Genomic DNA, 20085 nt, shown 5'->3' with positions numbered 1-20085 from the left:
TCTCAAGCATCTCCCCAGAAGTCAGTGAGCCCAGTCCACAAGCAACGATCAGGTTAATGTTAGAGCCTTTGCAATCAACCCCACTGTTTCGGACAGCCTCAGGGAGGCACCCATAACATGGGGAGAACGGGCAAAGGAACAAGTCCAGGTAATAAAAGGTCTTCCGATGTAAGAAGTCCGACTACTGAACATCTTTGGCTGCTTGTCTGTGAAGCCAACAGACTATACTAGGGTTCTGAGGAAAATAACGTTGCTAAAGAAACCACACATATAGCGTGAAGAAAGCCCATGTCAGCTCAACCTGTAAAGCAACCCCTGAGAACATTTCCCAAGAGCAAGGTGCATAAGGAAGAATGTCCCAGAGGGCAAATCCAGGGACCACGGAGTGCAATAGGGAAAGGATTTCCTCAGAAAGCAGAACAAGAGGTTGCCCACTGAGCTAACCAAGGACTGACCAAGCTACCAGGCAGGCAGAAAGGCGAAGTCCTCCTCAGCAAGATCTGATGATGCTAAAGGCCAGGGACTGCTCTTTCCCAGTCTTCCCTGCTTTGAGCTTTTTTTCTTTTCTTTTTCTTCCTTTTTTTTCCCGTTTTTTTCTTTTTTTTCTTTTCTTTTCTTTTCTTTTTTTTTTTTTTTTACTGTGACTATCCTGTCCTTCCTCTGCAATTTTTATTGAGTTTGGGTGCAAGACCCTCAAAGACAGAGTCAAGGGCATGGTCAAAGGGCCACACGGGCCATAATCTAGGTCACAGATTTCTGACTCTGAGAAGCCATGATGTCTGCTCTGGGCTGCTTACTCTTACGAGAGAGAACTAAACTTTTATATTGTTTATACCACTGATGACCTGGGTCTTTGTCACAATAGTTCTAGCTAGAGCCTAACTATAGTGCTGTCTTCAGGCAGTAGTTACCCGGATTTCACTGCCATACGATACGACGCAGAGAAGGACCTGAGTACTTTCTCCCAAATCCTCACCCTCTCCTTTATATCTTCATGGTGTGTTTCTGCCATGATGGTGGATAACTGCATTCTTCCACCCAGCTTCTTACATGTATGGCTAACATACATGTGACAAACTTTCTTTTTAGCCTCTGCCTCTAATACCATTTTCTTTCCCGTTAGGCCTGAATACTGTTGACAAAATGGCAGCATTCTATTCAAGCATAACGTAAACAACAAGAAAATTAGTATGTGTCTCAAAAAAAAAATAATCCAACCTCCTAATCCTGGACGTTTCCTATGGCTAGGATGCTTTTCTCACTTTTAAAACAATTTAAACTCAGAAAGGAAATTCAATATATTTTTTCAGCATTTGTTTAGTCTATTTATGAGTGAACAGACCAACGTGGACACCTGCACTTAACACGCTCCTCAGTATACACCTGTTTCTAATTCCAAACACTGGTCTTCATGGAAAATGTGACTATCATAGCCTCAGAATGTCATCAAATTTAATATAGCCATCCTTTTGTGAAAACAAGTGGCATTTACTCATTTATACTTTCTCACCTAATGACCCCGGTGACCACATCCCAAAATCTTCAGACATCCATCTTCAAAAGCTTATTGATCTTAAAAGAAGATTAAAACCTATGGCCTTGGTCTCTCTGGATTTGCACTGAGGAACAGGGCAGGTACTGAGCTCCTTCTGTGGGTCAGACATTGTACCGTATTCTTTGTATAAATTTTCCTATTTAATAATCTAAACCACTTTGTGAGGTGAGTGTTAACAGGTAGGGAACTCAGACTACAAACTTGACAGAGCAAGAAATACAAATTTCTAATTCATTCATAACAAAAGTCATTTTGTACTTCAGGACGCCATTCTGTGGGGGAATCTGATCATCTGATCCTTAGTTTTCATCTCGCAGCTACTCTCATACTCCCTAAGACAGACACTTTCTTTAGGCTCTAGATCTGTGTTACCCAATGTGGTAGCCAGTAGCCACATGGCTACGGACTACTTGAAATGCGGTCAGTCAGAACTGAACTGGGCTGTAAGTGTGAAATACACACAGAATTTCAAAGACTTAGTACTCCAGTTGCACTTAGAATATGCCACGGACTAGATGCTGAAATGATAACATTTTGGATATATTTAACTAAATAAAAATTATTATTAATTTCTCTTGTTGGCTTTTACTTCTTAGATAAGGCTACTAGGAACTTGAACACTGCATATGTGGACTGCATTATTTCTATTGTTCAGTGCTGCTTTGGTCAAGCAAAATCATTTCTTTTATTGTTGCATCCATTACTTTGCAGACCCACTGTTATGAAAAAGTTACCTGAGTTTACTCGGACTCCATTCACACAGTATTGCTTACCTATCCTCAGACACAAAGTCCTATATCAGCCTATTTCATTTTCTCTAAAAACTAAAATCACCATTCTCACTTGAGGGTCATCTATAAAGTTTTCTTCTACAGGGCTCTGACAGACACTCATGAACTCATTCTTTGTTTATCTAAAAATGAAAATCCATGCTCTGTTCCTGACCACCAGAAAAACATCCCTTTGTGTCACAAGTGAGCAAGGACCTCCCATGAACTAAAAAAAAAAAAAAAAAAAGTTTGGGGATCCTTCTGAGGGGTGTACAGACATGATGCTATTACAAGATTAGTTGTTATTTGAACTATTTAATTTTCAAAAGGAAAAATGATTCAAAGTCCCTTAAGCAGGACCTTGTAGAAGTTTATAAAAGGCTTTAAATTGCTAGGTGTGCCTGACTCAAAAAGAAGCCAAAATGGCAGTTAACAAATTCATTCTCTTCCTTCTCCTCTTTCTCCTTCTCACCATTCTACTCTCTTTTCTGTGGGTTTGACTCTTCTGTGTACCTCAGGTAAGTGGAAGCATGCAGTATTTGTCCTTCTATGACTGACTTATTTCACTCAGCATAATGCTCTCAAGTTGCACATGGAAGGATTTCCTTTTGTAAGGCTGAATAATATTCCACCATACATAGCAAGAACCTAATTTCAATTATTCTGGACAACGACCCAGAAGTGGGATTGCTGCATCATATGTTACTTCTATTTTTGATTTTTTGAGGATTCACAAGAATCAATTCAAAATGGATTAAAGATCTAGAGATAAGATCTGAAACTGAAAACTCCCAGAAGAGAAAACACAGGGACAAGGGTTCACAACATTAAATTTGGCAACAATTTCCTGAATGACACAAGCACAGATAATAAAACCAAAAAAAAAAATTGGTAAGTGGGACTACATCAAACCAGAAGTATCTGCACAGCCAAGAAAACAATGAACAGAGTAAAAAGGCAACCTACAAAAAGGAAGAAAATAATTACAAACCATGTATCTGATGAGGGGGTATATCCAAAACATATAAGGAACTCCTTCTACTCAGTAGCAACCCCCTCTCCCTGCAAATAACCCAATTAAAAATAGGCAAAAGGCCTGAACAGACATTTCTCCAAAGAAGACATACAAATGGCCAACAGCTATATGGACAGAGAAGCAGTCACTCTTAAGAAGGGCAAAACGTCCTGACAGAACAGGAAGCAGAGGAGAGGAGAAAACAGAACCAAGAGAATAATTCAGTCACTCTCTCCTCTTCGGAGGAAATTCTTGGCAGCTTGGAAAAGATCTGGGGGAACGCTTTCGCCTCTACCCTTTGAGTTAGAACTTGGAAATGGGAAAAAAAGGAGACAGAGGCTGGTGAGAAAGCAATAATTAATGTGTTTCTCCCTGAGTCTTGCTACAACTTGCAGAAAGCAGTCTCAGATAAAGAGGAGGGATGGACACAGTTTTAGAGTAAGCGGCTAATTAGAGACGTGGTGCTCACAGTGAATGGGCTGAGAGGAACAGACACAAGACTCTTAGCTGACGCACCACATTATCAATCAGCAAGGAAAATGTGGCTGCACTGGGATGTATTCAGATGACAGGATAAGCTCCCCAGTAGTTCTCTAGCTGCCAAAAAGAAAGCCTAACATGTTTACCTCTGCACAGCTACTGTAGCATCAGGCAATTAGGAACAGAATATCTAATCCCCGTCCCGCCAACCCTTCGTGCAGGCACAGGCTCAGAAGGGACATCAGCCAGGCGGACAATGTCACGGGGAGGGTAGTTTTTCAAAGCAGTTAAAACAGAGAGGGCCGAAGGGCTGATATAAAAGACATCCGAGAGAGAAAACTGCCAAGATCAAAGGACGAAAAGCTGGCCTGGATGTCAGATTCAACAGCGGCCATCACAAAACGGCACGCAGGAGAGAAGCCCAGGTGTCTGGAGCCAACGACACACAGGAACGAAATCAGGAGCAAGGGGTAAGGGGGCACAAGGTAATAGTCACTTAACAAGCATAAAGCAAATGCCAGCATGTGCCAGGCAACTTCACAGGTGCTGAGGATTCAGTGGTAGGCAACATACGTGCTTGTCTTCAGCAGCCTTGTGGTCTAGTTGGGGAGATAACAAACAGGCCATTACATACAGAGTGGTATGTCTAACAGAACACACACGCATGGCACCTAATTCAGTTTGGAGAGTCGACTGGAGAAGATTTCCAGAGTGTTCAACATCAAGGTTTATACCTGCATGATGAGTTCATTAGGAAGGCAAGACAGCTTGTCAGAGAGGAGGGAGGAGAGGCAGAGGAGGCGGCAGAGGGAGAACAGAAGGAGAGCGGCATTCCAGGCCACGGCCGCACGTGCAAAGGCCCAGGGTCAACAAAGAACACGGGAAATACAAAAGAAGCTGGAGACATGACAGTGAGAGCCAAGGGTAGAGGGAGGTGAAAACTACACCATGTCGAGTTTGGACTTTATCCTGGTGGCAAAAGGAAGCAACTGAAGTGTCTGCGTTTTAGCAACAGTGAAATACAGACAGCAGACTTCTGGGAGGTGAAACTGAAGGCTACAGTAACAGGAGGAGCTATGGTAGTGGTATCAACAAGGGACGGTGGTGACCAGACCTAGAAGAGTGGTAGTGGGCATGGAGAAAAGAGGATGGCTTCTGAGATATGCAGGTAGAACAGAGAGGACTTATTCAATGAGTGGATGCAAAATTCAGGGAGCTCTTAGGATTCAGAGTGGGGCAGGGGACTGAGGAGCCAGCACTTTTTCTGTGAACAAGGACAGACTGATCTTGGGACTTGAGTGGTGCAGCCTTCTGTGTAAAGACAAAGTCTATGAGGAATCCTGGTTCTTCGAACGAAGCTTCCTATGTAGGGAGGGAACATCAGAGGAAGGCTGGGGCTTCTCTGTTCTGACTCATGACTATAAGCTCCTGAGAGATGAGTGACAAAGGAGCAGCCACAAATATAGTCCCTCCCAAAGGCAGACAGATCCTGGCCCAGCTGGAGAGAGGCCACGTGGAAAGCCTGCCATTTAAAAGGAACTCTACGGCACGTCGTTCCATAATGCAAAGACTTCTTACATGTCAAGGACTATACGTCAGATTAAACGTCTAAAACCTAATGGCACGTAGCACAGAACTGGATGCAGAGAGGCTAAGAGGGAAAGACTGCTTGTCAACCCCCGGACCAGTGTCTTAAGGGCCCCAGTATATCTCATGAACAGCAACCGTGAAGCAATCATCTCAGAAACTGCTCCTTTATTAGAAGCATACTTACCTTAGGCAGTCCAGTCAAGAGATCCAACTGAGATTAGGATTTTCCATTATTATTTCCATTATTTTGTAAGATAAAATCTGCAGAGCCCACCTAATCATTCCTGTAAATTAAACATTTTACACTGTAAAATACCTACGGATTATCCCCCGTGACAAAATATTACATTCAATCTGATATTCAGCATCACATCCAAAAAAATCTTGACTTCATGCTTTACACACAGATATCTCTAAGAATATTGGAAAAATCTTACAGGTCTTGGAAAGCACGATTTAAATGGAAAAAAAATAGCTCAGTTTTAGAAGCCACTTGGCACTATTCACTAACTATTAACGAGCCGCATAAAAATCAAGATGCTAATGTTAAGAGTACTTTTTTTTAATTCGAAAATTACATTTTGATATTTGATACATTTAAAACAACTGAATTTGCATTGAGTACTTTTGGCATGTAATTCAATCTATCTTTCTGTAAAATACTGTTTTTCTCCCCTCCAGAATCTTACCCTTCCAAAAGAGATTTTTGCTTCCTACTCCTTAAGGTAAATACACAAAAATTCATATTCAAATAGTTTAATATATGTGCTAAAATCTAAATCATGTTCCATATTAAGTATATATTAAACTGTTTATAGGATATGATCTACGGTCCATCTATACGTATATATACTATACACAGAAATTAGCTATACATTTTGAAGAAATCCCACAACCTAAAACTATTTGGATAAAATCTAATAAGTTAACTATGTTTACATATTTTCATGTGTGAAGTCATCATTTTACAAATTACAATTTCTCATATCATCTTTTGACTGTCTTATGGGAGCACAACCAGTCGACTCTAAAGGAAGGCTCCATAAACTTTCTGTGGAGAAAATTCTTACTTCACTGAAGCCTTGAAATGATACTGAGACACAAAAGCACCTTCAGGAAAGACCCTGAGCAGAGTGAGGGGTAAAAGGGGCTGATCATGAGCGGCGTGGAGGGAGATGCCCCCCCGTCCCCCGGTCTTCCAACACCACCACCTTCTGGAAGAACAGAAATGCTCTCCAGGGCAGAGGGAAGATGCCTGCCCTGTGCCGGACAGGTTCAACTTTGCAATTACTGGCCCATGAGGATCAGCCAGGTAGAGAACCTCACAAGGTCAAGCACTGAGTTTAGGGCTTTTCACACTTAGAAGAAGCTATTGTATATCAATAAGGCAAATCTGAAGGTGAGAAAAATTACACTGCATTTGAAAGAACAGATATTTAACCATAATGCAGAAGCATTGAAAAAAAAATGTTGAGGCAAACTCAACAGGGAAAAAAGGGAGGGAGGAATTGGTTGTCTAAATTGATTCTTCGTTTACCCGGCTGCCTGAGTTAGAAAGTTCCATCACTAAGAAACATTTGGGAGAAAAGACAGGCCAAGATGTCAGAAATAAAGGCCAGTTGGGAGAAAGCTGAGAACAGGCAGGAAGCATGTTAGAGGAAACGAGCTTGGCAGTGGGCTTGCTTTTATGCAAGCAGCCAGATAATCGAATATCCAAACGGTTTAGCAAGAGCAGGGGTAATACAAGCAAAAGGCTAGGACCAAGAAATAGGAATTAATGTAAGCAGTGGGAATCCATACAGCAACAATTCTAAAAGAAAGTTTGGCATGCAGTAATCAGATCCCAATAGGTTCTGAATTGGTACTGGCAGCTGAGAGACAGAACCTAACCTTCCTGGAGCAGTAACTGAGAAGGACTTGTGGGGGTATCAGGAACCAGTCAAGGAGGCCATGGTTTCGGAAAAAACTTTCATAACAGATAAAATTAGAGTCAGGAAATAAAAATAGAGGAGTCAGGAAAACTGGGTTGCGGTGTCGGTTTTTAGTAATACGGAAAATCGAGAAATTCTGATATGTATAAATATACATGCCTTAACCAACCACACCATAAGCAGTTCAGGTGAATAAAGACAAGATTAATCCCAAAACTAAAAAAAGAAAAGTTTCTTCTGTATAGCACAGGGGACTACGTTCAACATCTTGTAATAACCTTTAATGAAAAAGAATAAAAACCAATATGTGTGTCTATATATGCATGACTGGGACATTGTGCTGTACACCAGAAATTGACACATTGTAACTGCCTGAACTTCAATTAAAAAATAAAATCCCAAATCTCATCAGATTCTCCCATCTGTCCTGAATTCCTCCCTCTCCATCCACACCCTCCATGATATTGCCAAGCCCTATAGAGTCTGCTTCTGAAATGTCTCTCAAATAAGTCTCCTATTTCCCATGCCTCACTACTCCTCCTCTAATTGTCTCTCACAATTTTTCATTCGCCTTGGATCTTTCTCCACTCAGTCCAATCTCTACACTGATCCTAAAGTTCCTTTCTGAAACCATTTATCTGACTGTGCTCCATTGCCTTGACCAAAAGCCTTCACGCATTCCCCATTGGTAACTGTCAACTTTATTTTCCAGCCAACTGACATGACAGATAAAGTTGAAATGCATGATTCCACAGATAGAGCCCAAATTTGAAAAATCCAAAAATATTTCTTAGGGAAGTGAAATAAATTTTATAGCATCCTTTAGTTTGGGCAGTTGGAGAACTCTTGAGCATTCACAAAAGCATTTTACAAGTGTTTGAGTAACAAATGGGGCCATTAATAATCCGTTCGTGTATTCATTCAACAAACGCTCATGAATGCACACTATGTGCCAAGTACTCTTCTGGTGATGCAATGGTAAACCAGGAGTTCCTTCACACTCAAGGAACTTATGGTGGAGGAGACACATAATGAAATGCTGAACAAATGATTAATTACTTTTAATATAATTATTTACATTATAGTTGTTAAAAGTACTATGAAGGAGAAGCATAGCATGTTAGAACACTGCATTAAAAATAAATAAAAATATGAAAATGAATGTATGTATGTATACACATGACTGGGACATTGTGCTGTGCACCGGAAATTGATATATTGTAATTGACTATACTTCAATAAAAAAAGAAGACTGCATAAAAAGGAACTCCCTCCTCTATCTATCTCAGCAGAAGAGGTGGGAGGAGGCTCCCCTGATGAGGTGATATTTTAGCTGCGATTTGAAGCATGTGTAGGAGTAAGTCCCAGCAGATGAAAGAACCTGGGTAAGACTTTCCAAGAAGTTTGGAATTTAAACAGGCACGGTTTCAGCCTAGGGAGTAAGAGAGAAAATATCTTAAAACGTAAGAGAAGCAGGAAGATTTCTAGAGTGAGCAGTGGTTGAATGTGGTGTCTTATGACTGAAGTAAGTAATACTAGACAAGGATCAGGTTTGGAGGCTGTTGGAAGATGGAGAGACATCAGTATCTGAGTTTAGTTTAGAACATTTTCTGGTTCAGGAAACTGAGATAGTCAAGTGCAGATGTCAGATAGGAATGGAACTCAGAAGAGATGCCAAATTCAGTCTAGAGATAGATATTCATTAGAATCAAGATGGCGTTGAGAGGCATCCTAGACTAATTTACCTAGGAAACGAGCATGAAAGGAGGAGAGAGTCAATAACGGGGCCACAGGAATTCTAACGTTAAAAGGTGAAGGGAGAAGGATTAGATCCCAAGGACTGAAAAGCTAAAGAACCAGGGGACATCATGCCATGGAAGCCAAGGGAAGTCACAGATTCCAGAAGGAGGGAGCAGTGTACTGGATCGAGCGATGAGTGGTCAAACGGGGTGAGAACTGGGATGTATCCACTGAGTTGATTATCTCTCTCCTCCATAAAATAGTTATTCAAGACTGCGCTGTCAAGTTAAAGGTGAACCAGAGGCAAACTCAACTGACCTCTCACTCCCAGGGAACTGCAAGGAAAAACCTTGGGGCTAAGATGAAGAGCAGTAAGGGAAAAAGAGGTTATTCATGGGAGACTGTGGGAATATGCTGCCCCCAGGAAGGGCACAATTCCCTTACAGAGTTGGTTATAAACATTATTTATGGGGATTCTTTGAGACCTACTATAAAAGTAAATTTCTCCAGAAAGAATCTGCACTTGCTTCACCCTACTGCCACTGCCTTGAGCACTACCATTGTAGAGTAAAACTATGACTGCAGGTTTTTGCATTTTTTTTTTTAATCTGGACAACTCAGGACTAAAAGTAGCTTCAAGGGATAGATAAAGTAAATAAGATGACCTCATATATCTGAAATGAACAAAAGAGAATTTATAGGAATGGAAAGCATATTACTTGCAATAAATTTTTAGAAATTATTGAAGGAATTAGCCCAGACCAGATACAGCTGAAGAGAGATTTGGTGAGCTAGAACTTAGTTCAGGATGTAAGAGAAGAAGGCAAAGAAATTACAAAAAAGAGGTTCAAAGGGAAAAATACTGAGAAGTTGAACATAAGTACAGTAATAATTCTAGGAGAGACAAAATAGAAAATGCAATATTTAAAGACATAATACTTGATTATTTTCCACAACCAATCAAAGAGAATAGTTCTTAGATTTAAGAACTCATGAAGAATAAGCTTTTAATAATCCACATCTAAAAACTGTATAATTAACATTTAGAATATTAAGGATGCAAAGATCTTAAAAGCCACCAGACTACCTTCAAAAGACAGACATGGATTGTCTGCCAAATTTTCCACAACAGTAACGAAAGCCAGGAAATTGTGTAATAATATTATCAATATACTGAAAAAACACAACTGCCAAAATGGACTTTGGTGCTTAGAGACTAAGATACTTCTAGACAATCAAAAAGAGATACCTTACCACTGTAAGGCTAAAGGGAAATCTAAAGTAAACTTTTTAGGAACAAAGTGACCCAAGGCAGAAGTTTGAGATGCAAGAAGGAATGAAAACATATGAGACTGTAATTTATTTGAGTAAATCTAAATGAGTATCAACTGTTGAAAACAATACTAACACAAATCTTTGTAAGGTTAAACACAAGAATTAAATTACACAGAAAGAGTAATGCATAAGAATCTGAGGTGAGGGAGATAAACTGTTCAGAGCCTTTTAAAATTATTATTGCCCCAGAGAAAGTTAAAGTTATTGATTAAATTTAGATTTTAGTTTTCTTTAGTTTCAAAGGTAATCACTATGTAATAGAAACAGTACATAAATTCTAAACTAACCGAGGGAAAATGTAATGAGAAAAAAATTAATTGTAAAAAGGGTAGGCAAAGGGGGGGGGGACTAGAAACAATAAGTAAATAGAATATATAAGATAGTAGATGTAAATCCAGATAAATCATTAAATAACTGAGCATACAGTCAGTGAAACTGATTAAACAACATAGTTAAGATTGTCAGATAAAAACAAAACATCTAAAACATATGGACATAGAATAACTGAAAATAATAGAATGGTAAAATGTACCAGGCAAAATTTTTTTTTGGTGAGGGGAGGTAATTAGGTTTATTTATTTATTCTTGGAGGAGGTACTGGGGATTGAACCTAGGACCTCACGCATGCTAAGCATGTGCTCTACCACTTGAGCTGTATCCTCCCTCCTATACCAGGCAATATTTTTAAAGTTGCTATTTATCAAAATAAATAAATAAAAGCAAAAAGCATCACAAGATGCAGAGGATCCTTTCATAACAATACATGGTACCATTCACCAAGGTACTCCCCATGCCACTGAGCAATCATAGCTACTAAGAAGCTTCTAGAATATCACTTGACCAAAGGCCAGCTGAATCAGCACACAGGTGATCTCTCAGAGGCAAGTTCACTTAATTTCACAGCCTCAACTCTGTCTCACGAGCCAGTTTGCTGACCTCTGGTCTACAGGTGTGATAAATGTCTGTGTCCCCCTCCCAATTCATATGTTGAAGCCCTAGTCCTCAATGTATTTGGAGAGAGGTCCTGTGTGGAGGTGACAAAGGCTAAATGAGGTCATAATGGTGATAAGGCTGGTGTCCTTATGAGAAGAGGAAGAGGCATATTCAATAACCAAGACATGAAAGCATCCTAAATGCCCATCAAAAGATGGCTGGATAAAGAAGTTGTGGTATATTTATACAATGGAATACTACTCAGTCATAAAAAAGAATAAAACAATGCCATTTGCAGCAAATTGGATGTACCTAGAGATTGTTGTTCTAAGTGAAGTAAGCCAGAAAGAGAAATAAAAATACCATATGATACCACTCATATGTGGAATCTAAAAAAAAAAAAAAAAAAAAAAAAGAGAGAGAGAGAGGACACTAATGAACTCATCTACAAAACAGAGACTCTCAGACATAGTAAACAATCGTATGGTTACCAGGGGAAAGGGGGTGGGAAGGGATAAATTTGGGTGTTCGAGATTTATAAATATTAACTACTATATATAAAATAGATTTAAAAAAACAAATTTCTTCTGTATAGCACAGGGAACTATATTCAGTATCTTGTAATAACATTTAATGAAGAAGTATATGAAAATAAATATATGTATGTATATGCATGTACTGGGACAGTATGCTGTACACCAGAAATTGATACAATATAACTGACTATCCTTCAATTAAAAAAAAAAATAAAGAAGTGCAGGCGGAGCTGCCCTGGCTACTATGGATCCAAAAAAATAAAATAAAAAGAAGAAGAGGAGGCACTAGTGATCCCTCTCTCTCCATTGTGTGAAGACTTGGAAAGAAGGTGGCCATCTGCAAGCCAAGGAGAGGGCTCTTAGCACACACAACCCTGCTGGCACCTTGACCTTGCAGTTCCAGCCTCCAGAACTCTGAGAAAATAAATGTCTGTTGTCTAAGCCACCCGATCTGTGGTATTTTGTTACAGCAGCCCAAGCAGGTGAGGACAGCAGGATAAAACCAAGACTCGTTCATACGGAATTCAAGGCTGCCCTCAACCTACCGCTACCCAACTTGGATGTCTTTCTTAAGCAAAATGGACTGTCCTGCTTATTCCTCTAATTGTACACCTGCCCGACTCTCCCCCAACTCCAACTTTTACTCATATTTTAAGACCCTACTCCAATGTTACACTCTCTGAGAGACAGATGGCTGTCATGGGTTGAATTGTGTTCTCCCAAAAGATATGTCCAAGTCCTAACTCTCTGGTATCTGTGAACATGACTGTATTTGGAAATAATCTTTGCCCAAATAATCTCTGCAGATGTAATCAAGTTTAAATAAGGTCATACTGGATAAGGGAGGACTATAATCCAATGACTGGTCCCCTTGTAGGAAGAAGAAAACTTGGACATCGACACACAAGGGAGAATGTCAGGTGACAATGGAGGCAAAAGTTCGAATTATGCTGCCACAAACCAAGGAGCACCGAGAAGTGGTGGCAACCACCAGAAGCTAGGAGAGAGGCATGGAACAGATTCTCCTTCTGAGTCCCAAGGAACACAAACCCTGCAGACACCTTGATTTCAGACTTCCAGCCCCCAGAACAGTGAGAGAGTAAATTTCTATTGTTTTAAGCCATCCAGTTTGTGATACTTTTTTTTTCTTTTTTTAGTGGCAGCCCTAGGAAACTAAAGCAATGACTGACTCCCCTTCCCCCTTTTCTGTAATCTTGACAGAATAAACTGCTTCAGGTACTTCGCCAATGGGGCCTTGAGATTTCTTCATTCTTAAAATGAATACTTACTGAGAAACTAGTGTGTACACCAAGCTCTCTGCTAGATGTTGAGAGCACATCAGAGACCAAGACAAAGGTGCTGATTTCCTGAAATCTAGTGGAAGGGACAGAAGGAAAAAAAAAAAAAAACCAGAATACAGACAAAAACAAATGCCCATTCAATAAAGGTGAAAAGCAAAACAGAAATGGAGTTTAAAGAGAATTCAGGGCAACCAAGAGCCTTCTGAGGAGATGACACTGAAGCCAGGGGAGATTTTCCTTGGTTCTTGGGCGAGAGAACAACCAGCAGCAGGGTTCTGAGCCAGAAAAGCACTTAGCTCCTTGTGGCAACTGATGGAGACCAGACGGGAACAGGCGGTGCTACGGGATGAGACTGGAGAGGCTGGCAATGGCCATACCTGCAAGGCTGTGCTTACGTTTCTTAGTTGCTCCGGTTGCTATGAACTGGATGGGGATGGAGGTGGCGAGACAGGAAGGATGTGTGAGGAGCAGACCAGAGGTTGTGGGGTGGTCCAGGAGAGATAACAGGGTCTTTGACTAGGATAGTGGTAACGGACAGAGGCGGCTGGATTCTGGATCTACACTGGGGTAGAAGCAGCAGGAGTTGCTGACGGAACAGTAATACCATTATCATAACTCTCAACGCCTCATATATATATGTTTTTTATTGAAGTACAGTCAATTACAATGTGAATTTCTCTGGTGTACAGCACAATGTCCCAGTCATGTCAATGCCTCATACTTAGATTGTGGAATACATTTCTCTCTTCCCTTACAGACTTCAGGGTTTTGATGACTGGTATTGTCACAAGTATCTTTGTTTCTAACAGCACAAAACTCAGTAATCATTGGCTGAGATTCAAAAAAAAAAAATTCTCTGACTTTGCATCATACAGACACAGCTTATGTCTGTAAGATCTACATAAGCCAAATGCACAACCATAAAATTCAGTCGATCCAGTTTACAATTGACTGTTACAATCACAAGCTGTAGCAAATCACTTGAAATGAGACTGCTTTATTTAGGGGGAAGAGACAGAGGCCAAGTGAGTCCGAAATCACTGTAAATATCAGTCATCCCTCAAGTTCTTTTCATTTTCCACGAGCAATGGTGTGTGTTACGGGGACTTCAATTCAGCTTCTCTCTTTGGGTGGTCCCTTCTGGAAGGGGGGGAGTTCTTTATGGTTAGTTCATGTTGGTACTGCCGCCTCATTAAAGTGGAGTACATGCTGCAGAATCAGTGTTAAGAGAATCTGCAGCAAGATCCTAGCTGGACAGCACGAAACTGTATTAACTGATCAATGTCTCCACTTACCGTGTGCAGACGTTCTCTAACGATCAAGACCATGATGCTACAGCCCCTTCACACATTCTATGCATGTGGCACTAAATCGTCTCTAGGTTTGGGCTGTGCTTCCTAATACACTAAGAATAAACCCTAAGCCTTACAATGTGGGATCTGTGAGTCACCGAGTGCAGAGGTGAACTGTTCAGATGTCTTTTCCTGGGCTTATCTCATCTGGGGCAGAAGTCACAGCAGACGGCTCACACACCCGATCCCGGCGGCTGCTGTCATTGTTGCTTTCCAAAAAAAAAACTTGAATAATGACAACATTAGAGCTTTCAATTAAAAAATTGCATATCTAAAAGATATTCTGGATTTTGTGTTCCTTTTGAAAATAAAGGATGGAATCTCTAAAAACATGGGTCCTGTACGTGTCCTGGCTGAGCACTGAACAGAAACCTCTCCTGCGGGCCAGGCTGTGATGTCTTGTGCACCGCAGCCCCTGTGGGCCCACTTCCCTCATTTATAGCTCTTGCTTGGGACCTGTGTGCTTTTGGGTTCGTAGCCCTTGGTCAAGGGTCACTGCAACCATCAGAAGCTGGGTGAGCAGTAGAGCACCCCGGGGTCACAGGTGAAAGACAGGGGAGGGCACTGCAGAAAGCCCGAGTTGGAACACAGGATGTTAAGCTTCCCAAAGACCATGTTTCTCATTATTCCTGCTTGTTTCAAGGCAAGAAGCTGGGCTTTACCTCCCCCCAGAGATGCTACTTTAAGTTCCTCGCAGCCGCCACGCCTGCGACTGTTTTTAAACTCGCCTTCTAGCTTCTTGCTGACAATGTGCTCAAAAAAGCAAAAAGACTTCCTTAACACATTTCCCATTACAGTTCGGCGCACAAGCAATCCTGAACATTAGAAAAGAAGTGTTCAGTCACTTACTGTAGACTCTGGTGTTTTATTTGTTTAATTGTTTTCTGAATAGGTAGAACAGTCACATGACATATGACTACCAAGCATATCAAGACATGAATTTGGGTGAGAGAACTTCCCATGGGAACCCCTCTAAAATGAAACTTTCGAAACCTTCCCTGACAAGATAGTTTAAATAAATTCAACCCTGAGCAATTTGGGAAGATCTATTCCAGGGTCAACAGATAAGCAGATTTCATTTTATTATAAAGGATTAGCGCCCTTCAGTTCAACTGAAATCTCCCAAGGAATTCAGAGCGGTTTAGGGACTACATCTCCTTCCCACAACATCTACCCTAAATGATCTCCAGGCTCGCAAAGCGAAATTTAAGAAATTCCATTACTGCTACACGAAGGCTATATTTTGATAAGGCTAAAAAAGGTATAAATAATGATTTCAGTGATATTTTTAAGTCTCAGTAGAGGATTGCAAATGCCTATTTCTCTCCTTTCCCATCTTTTCTCATACTTCCCCAGTGTGGGAAAGGGCAGACATATAAACCGGCAGACACGGCCAGGCTGGATGAGAGTGGCAGTGAGCAAGGAATGATTAGTAAGAGAGAGAAAGAGACAGGGGCGTGGAGGGGAGGGCCAGGACGAAGGGTAGAAGAGGGAGAGAGATGTCATCAGAGGGGCAGGATAGGACTAGCGTGGTCTCTGGATGTTCCAAACTCCAGGTCAAGGGGGAGAAATGGGAAGAGCAAGCCACCCACCACCAGGAGGGCTGGAAATACCAGTTCTGAGCCGTCAAGTCGTTCCCATTAGTAGAGTGAGGCAGAGCGATTACATGGATAAATTTAGAACATTAAACATCCCTAATCCTCCCCACAAATTCCATAGCCAGAACCATTAACGAGGAACCGAGTTAACTAATTTCAGTTTTACTCCTTCTCCATCCTGATTAAGTCTCAGTCTGGGCCAACTGGGTCAGTAACTTAAAGCCAGATGCAAAGGCATTCTAGCTTGAGAGCTGTCCCTCATGGGGTAGATATGTCAGAGCTGGCTTCATGGGAAAGTTCAATGTATCCAGACATTCCTTCTTCAATGGCACAGGAAGACCATCCTCTGGTCAAGGATAAAGCCATTGCAGCTGGGTTCTCTAGCTTGGCTTTCCAAATGGGTGACGCCTGAAACTAAAAAAGCCCAAATGACAGGTTCTGTTCTGTTACACTCTACAGAGAACACTGCGCACAGCCTACATACTGATCACTCGGGATCTGTGATCCGACGTACGGTGCGACATCTCCGATGGCCCCAGACGTGTCACAGTGAGCCAGCTTACATGCTGAGTGCTCCTCTAGGCCACATGGGGCACTAGGACCTTCCCACGTTAGCCAAGCACCGACAGCACCACTCCCAGAGAACAAAGTCACGGGGAGGGTTGATGGCTGATGACGGAACAGAAATCCCTGTCGTGAATCCAGGAACAGACAGGGGAGCATTCATCCTCTGGAAGAGAAGCTCCCTGTGCAAGAAAGTTGCTTCAAGTTGAGCATCAGAAAAGAGAGGATGACTGACAAACAGGAAAGTAAGCGGCAAGCATCTCAATTATTCACCAACTAAATACAAGGTCACAAGCCCTTGTCCTGAACCTTGGGGCCAGAACGTTTTAGAACTCAGAACTTTAGTATTTCAGAAAGGCATTAAGGTGCATATATTACATATTATTTAACTTCCCACCCGGGGCTGAAGCAGGACTCAGGAATCCAACATCCCAGTATGTCTGCAGCAAAATATGCGACTATTTATACCAAGTGGGATAAATAAACAACATAAACAGCCTCTGTCAGGCTAGGTCTGGCTTTATCTTCAAATATGTTAGGATAAAGACTTAACAGTTTTTGAGCTTTTGGGGTCTTGAAAATGGACCTAAAATATAGTGGGCCCGTATTCTTTCCTTCACAATAAATTACTAGTTTGGGGAGGAAGATGCTGCAAACTCCACCTCTGGCACTTCCATTGCTGCTCCATTTCCATGATAAATGGAATAAATTTGCTCCCAAACCTGCTCTGCCACTTTGGGAGAACTCTGCGTTGTACACACATCCACGCAGAGTCCACAAACTCATTCATTCAGTTAGTGGACGTGACTGACTGAGCATCTGCTATGGACCCACGTCACACTAGGAACACATCAGGAGTAGCGACTCAGCTGTTCTATTAAGTGAATCTCTGCTATTCTATTAAGGACTCATGGTCCCTAGAAGGAACGAGCCAAAAGCCACACATTCCTAAATTCTAGATTTCATGGTTTTCAAAGGCCACTAAAATAAAAAGAAAAGAAAGAAAAAGAAAATGTTTGTCTTTACAACTTCTACTCAAAGGATTTTGATGGTGAAATCTATTTTTAAATTAGTATTTTTGAGTCCTCTAAGAAAATATTGCTGCTGACCAAGTTTATGTGAAATTAATCTTAAGCGGCAAATAATACTTGAGAATAAAATGTCTCTTCTTGAATTATTTGGGATTTTAAAAGTTCATTTAATTATTTTTATTGAGAGGTAAGCTCTTTTCTGACCACTCATGTCCTCTCCAGGAAAAAAATTTATAACACAACGGAGCATTAATCCAAATAATCCAATGTTTACTTATTGTCCAAACAAATGAGAAATACAGCAAAAGACTGATTATGCCACACAAGTTAAAACTTGGCTTAATTCATCTGAAAACAGAAAAAATTACTATCGTATGAGGCACAGATTTAATTTAGCACATTGGAACCAATGATGCTGCTTAAGGCTGTTTTAATCATTTTGTTTTTATTCCAATGCAATGCTCCCAATACTCCATCTTTGTAGAGTGGCTGTATTTTACCTTTAAGTATTAAAGTGGTCATCCAAAGGATTTTAAGCAGTCTTCCAGATTCACAATTCCTCTGGTTTGATAAAGACAAGCCAGAGAATAATTTGAATAGGAAATCTGAAAGATGGGACCATAACACAAGATCATGTCAAAACAGAAAAATAGTATTAGTCATATAATTTGGCATTGAAATCGAGAATATGAAAACCATGGCTCTGAACTTATGGAAAATCAATCCAATATTTTTAGTTTTGTGCCAATACCATGTCTGGAACAAAGCTTTTAGCCGTATTGGAGCATGATTTATACCCTCATAATTTTCTGTATCTTTTGCCAGCAACCTATAGGAAAATCCAACCCACGACTTACAAGCAGACCGTCTAGGTCTTCCATTTAACGTGAGCAAATTCGACGAACGAAAGTGCTGTTAATTTTTACATTTCTTACACATCCTATTGACCCAGGGAATGAATAACAGTGCAAAGCTTCAAGCCAGGTGCCAAAGCACGAGTATGATTTTAACGATCCAACATGTTGTGCACTGTGGAGAAATAGACCCAAAGTGATGCATGCCGGGGTGGGATTCCGTCACCTTATGAAATATGAAAACTGAATGCAGTTACGCTCTACTGACCATATACCGCTGGACAGGAGAATCCTGGGATGTCAGGGGCACACTTCTGTCAGGCGGGGCCCCACTACAATTCATACATCAGGTTTGCTGGACACTTAACTATACAGGGGAGTTAAGCTCCCACAGGAAACATGTCATAATGGAAAACTCACGGTCCCTAGAAAGAACGAGATCCCTCAGGGGTGCTCTACCACCAACACAGGAATATATAATACTTATTAAAAGATACTTTTTGGAGATACTTCTGCCTGAATCAGATTATCCCCATATCTGAAGCTGTATTTTGGGGATCTTTTTCCAAATGTTAGAACGTGTTTTTAATTGTTTACTCAAAAATCCCACCTGGTTTAGAGATGGTTGTTCATTGAATATTTTTGTTATTGCTAGTCATATCAGCACAATGCCTGTCAGACAATGATGAATATAAGCTCACTCTGATCAACTGAGAGTCCTGTTGAATGTAATCATATAACACATTTATGGTATTTCATAAAATATGTTCTGGAAAATTCCTTGCTAAGAATCTGATCAGTCCTGTATCTTTGTATCCTGCCTGCAGGACCATACAGTCAAAGAACTGTATGTTCTGCTGTCTCCAATTTTCAAATTTGGTCATCTTAGAGACAGACAAGATTTTACATTAAAAAACATGATAGGATATATAATTACCTACTTCACAATGAGGAAATTAAAAACAGCTAGGTAGAATTCAATCCTTAAAGCTTTTAAGCCTCACATTGCAATTCTACAGAAGATTATCAGGAGGGCAAAAGTGCTCTAAATCCAACTTTTCTTATCTTGTCTCAGTCCTTGAACAGACAAGGCCCTTCCTGGAAGCAAAACCTGCCCGAAGTATAATCAAAGGTCGCTTGACTCTTGGGGTCCTGTTTCATATTCCTGAATTTATTGATATCCTTGGAAACAGACCAAAGGGGCCCAGGTAATTCTCTCACGAAAGTCATTCCTTTCTATATTATCACTGAAATCTGTCCATGTTTGGGAAATGAACAAAAGAAATAAAGACTGGAACTCTAATTCTAGTTCAATAAAATACCTTGTGAGAGTTGGCCAAATCATTCAAGCAAAAATGTGGTTTCATTTTTGCATGAGTCAGCAACCAAAGAGCCAGCGTGGGAAACAGAATTCAGTCTTTCAGGTTTGAAGTTCAGCGCTGCTACAGCACTAAATCCCACCACTCTGCCTGACCTTTATTACAGGGCTGAAGGAGAGAC

At 40.8% G+C, this 20085-nt stretch overlaps 1 long non-coding RNA gene across 1 annotated transcript in view; it reads right to left on the bottom strand.

The window, feature by feature from the left end:
• The window catches only part of LOC116667775, a 42081-nt gene that overhangs the window by 1293 nt on the left and 20703 nt on the right, over positions 1-20085 (bottom strand). Inside the window, exon 2 of the long non-coding RNA XR_004324815.1 lies at positions 5595-5694. This is a non-coding gene — a long non-coding RNA (uncharacterized LOC116667775). The remainder of the gene's footprint in view (positions 1-5594; positions 5695-20085) is intronic.

This window comes from Camelus ferus, chromosome 12 (assembly GCF_009834535.1).
Source record: "Camelus ferus isolate YT-003-E chromosome 12, BCGSAC_Cfer_1.0, whole genome shotgun sequence".
Classification (NCBI taxonomy): Eukaryota; Metazoa; Chordata; class Mammalia; order Artiodactyla; family Camelidae; genus Camelus; species Camelus ferus.
Note: the sequence above shows the minus strand (reverse complement) of the source record. Positions and strands in the feature narration are given on the sequence as shown.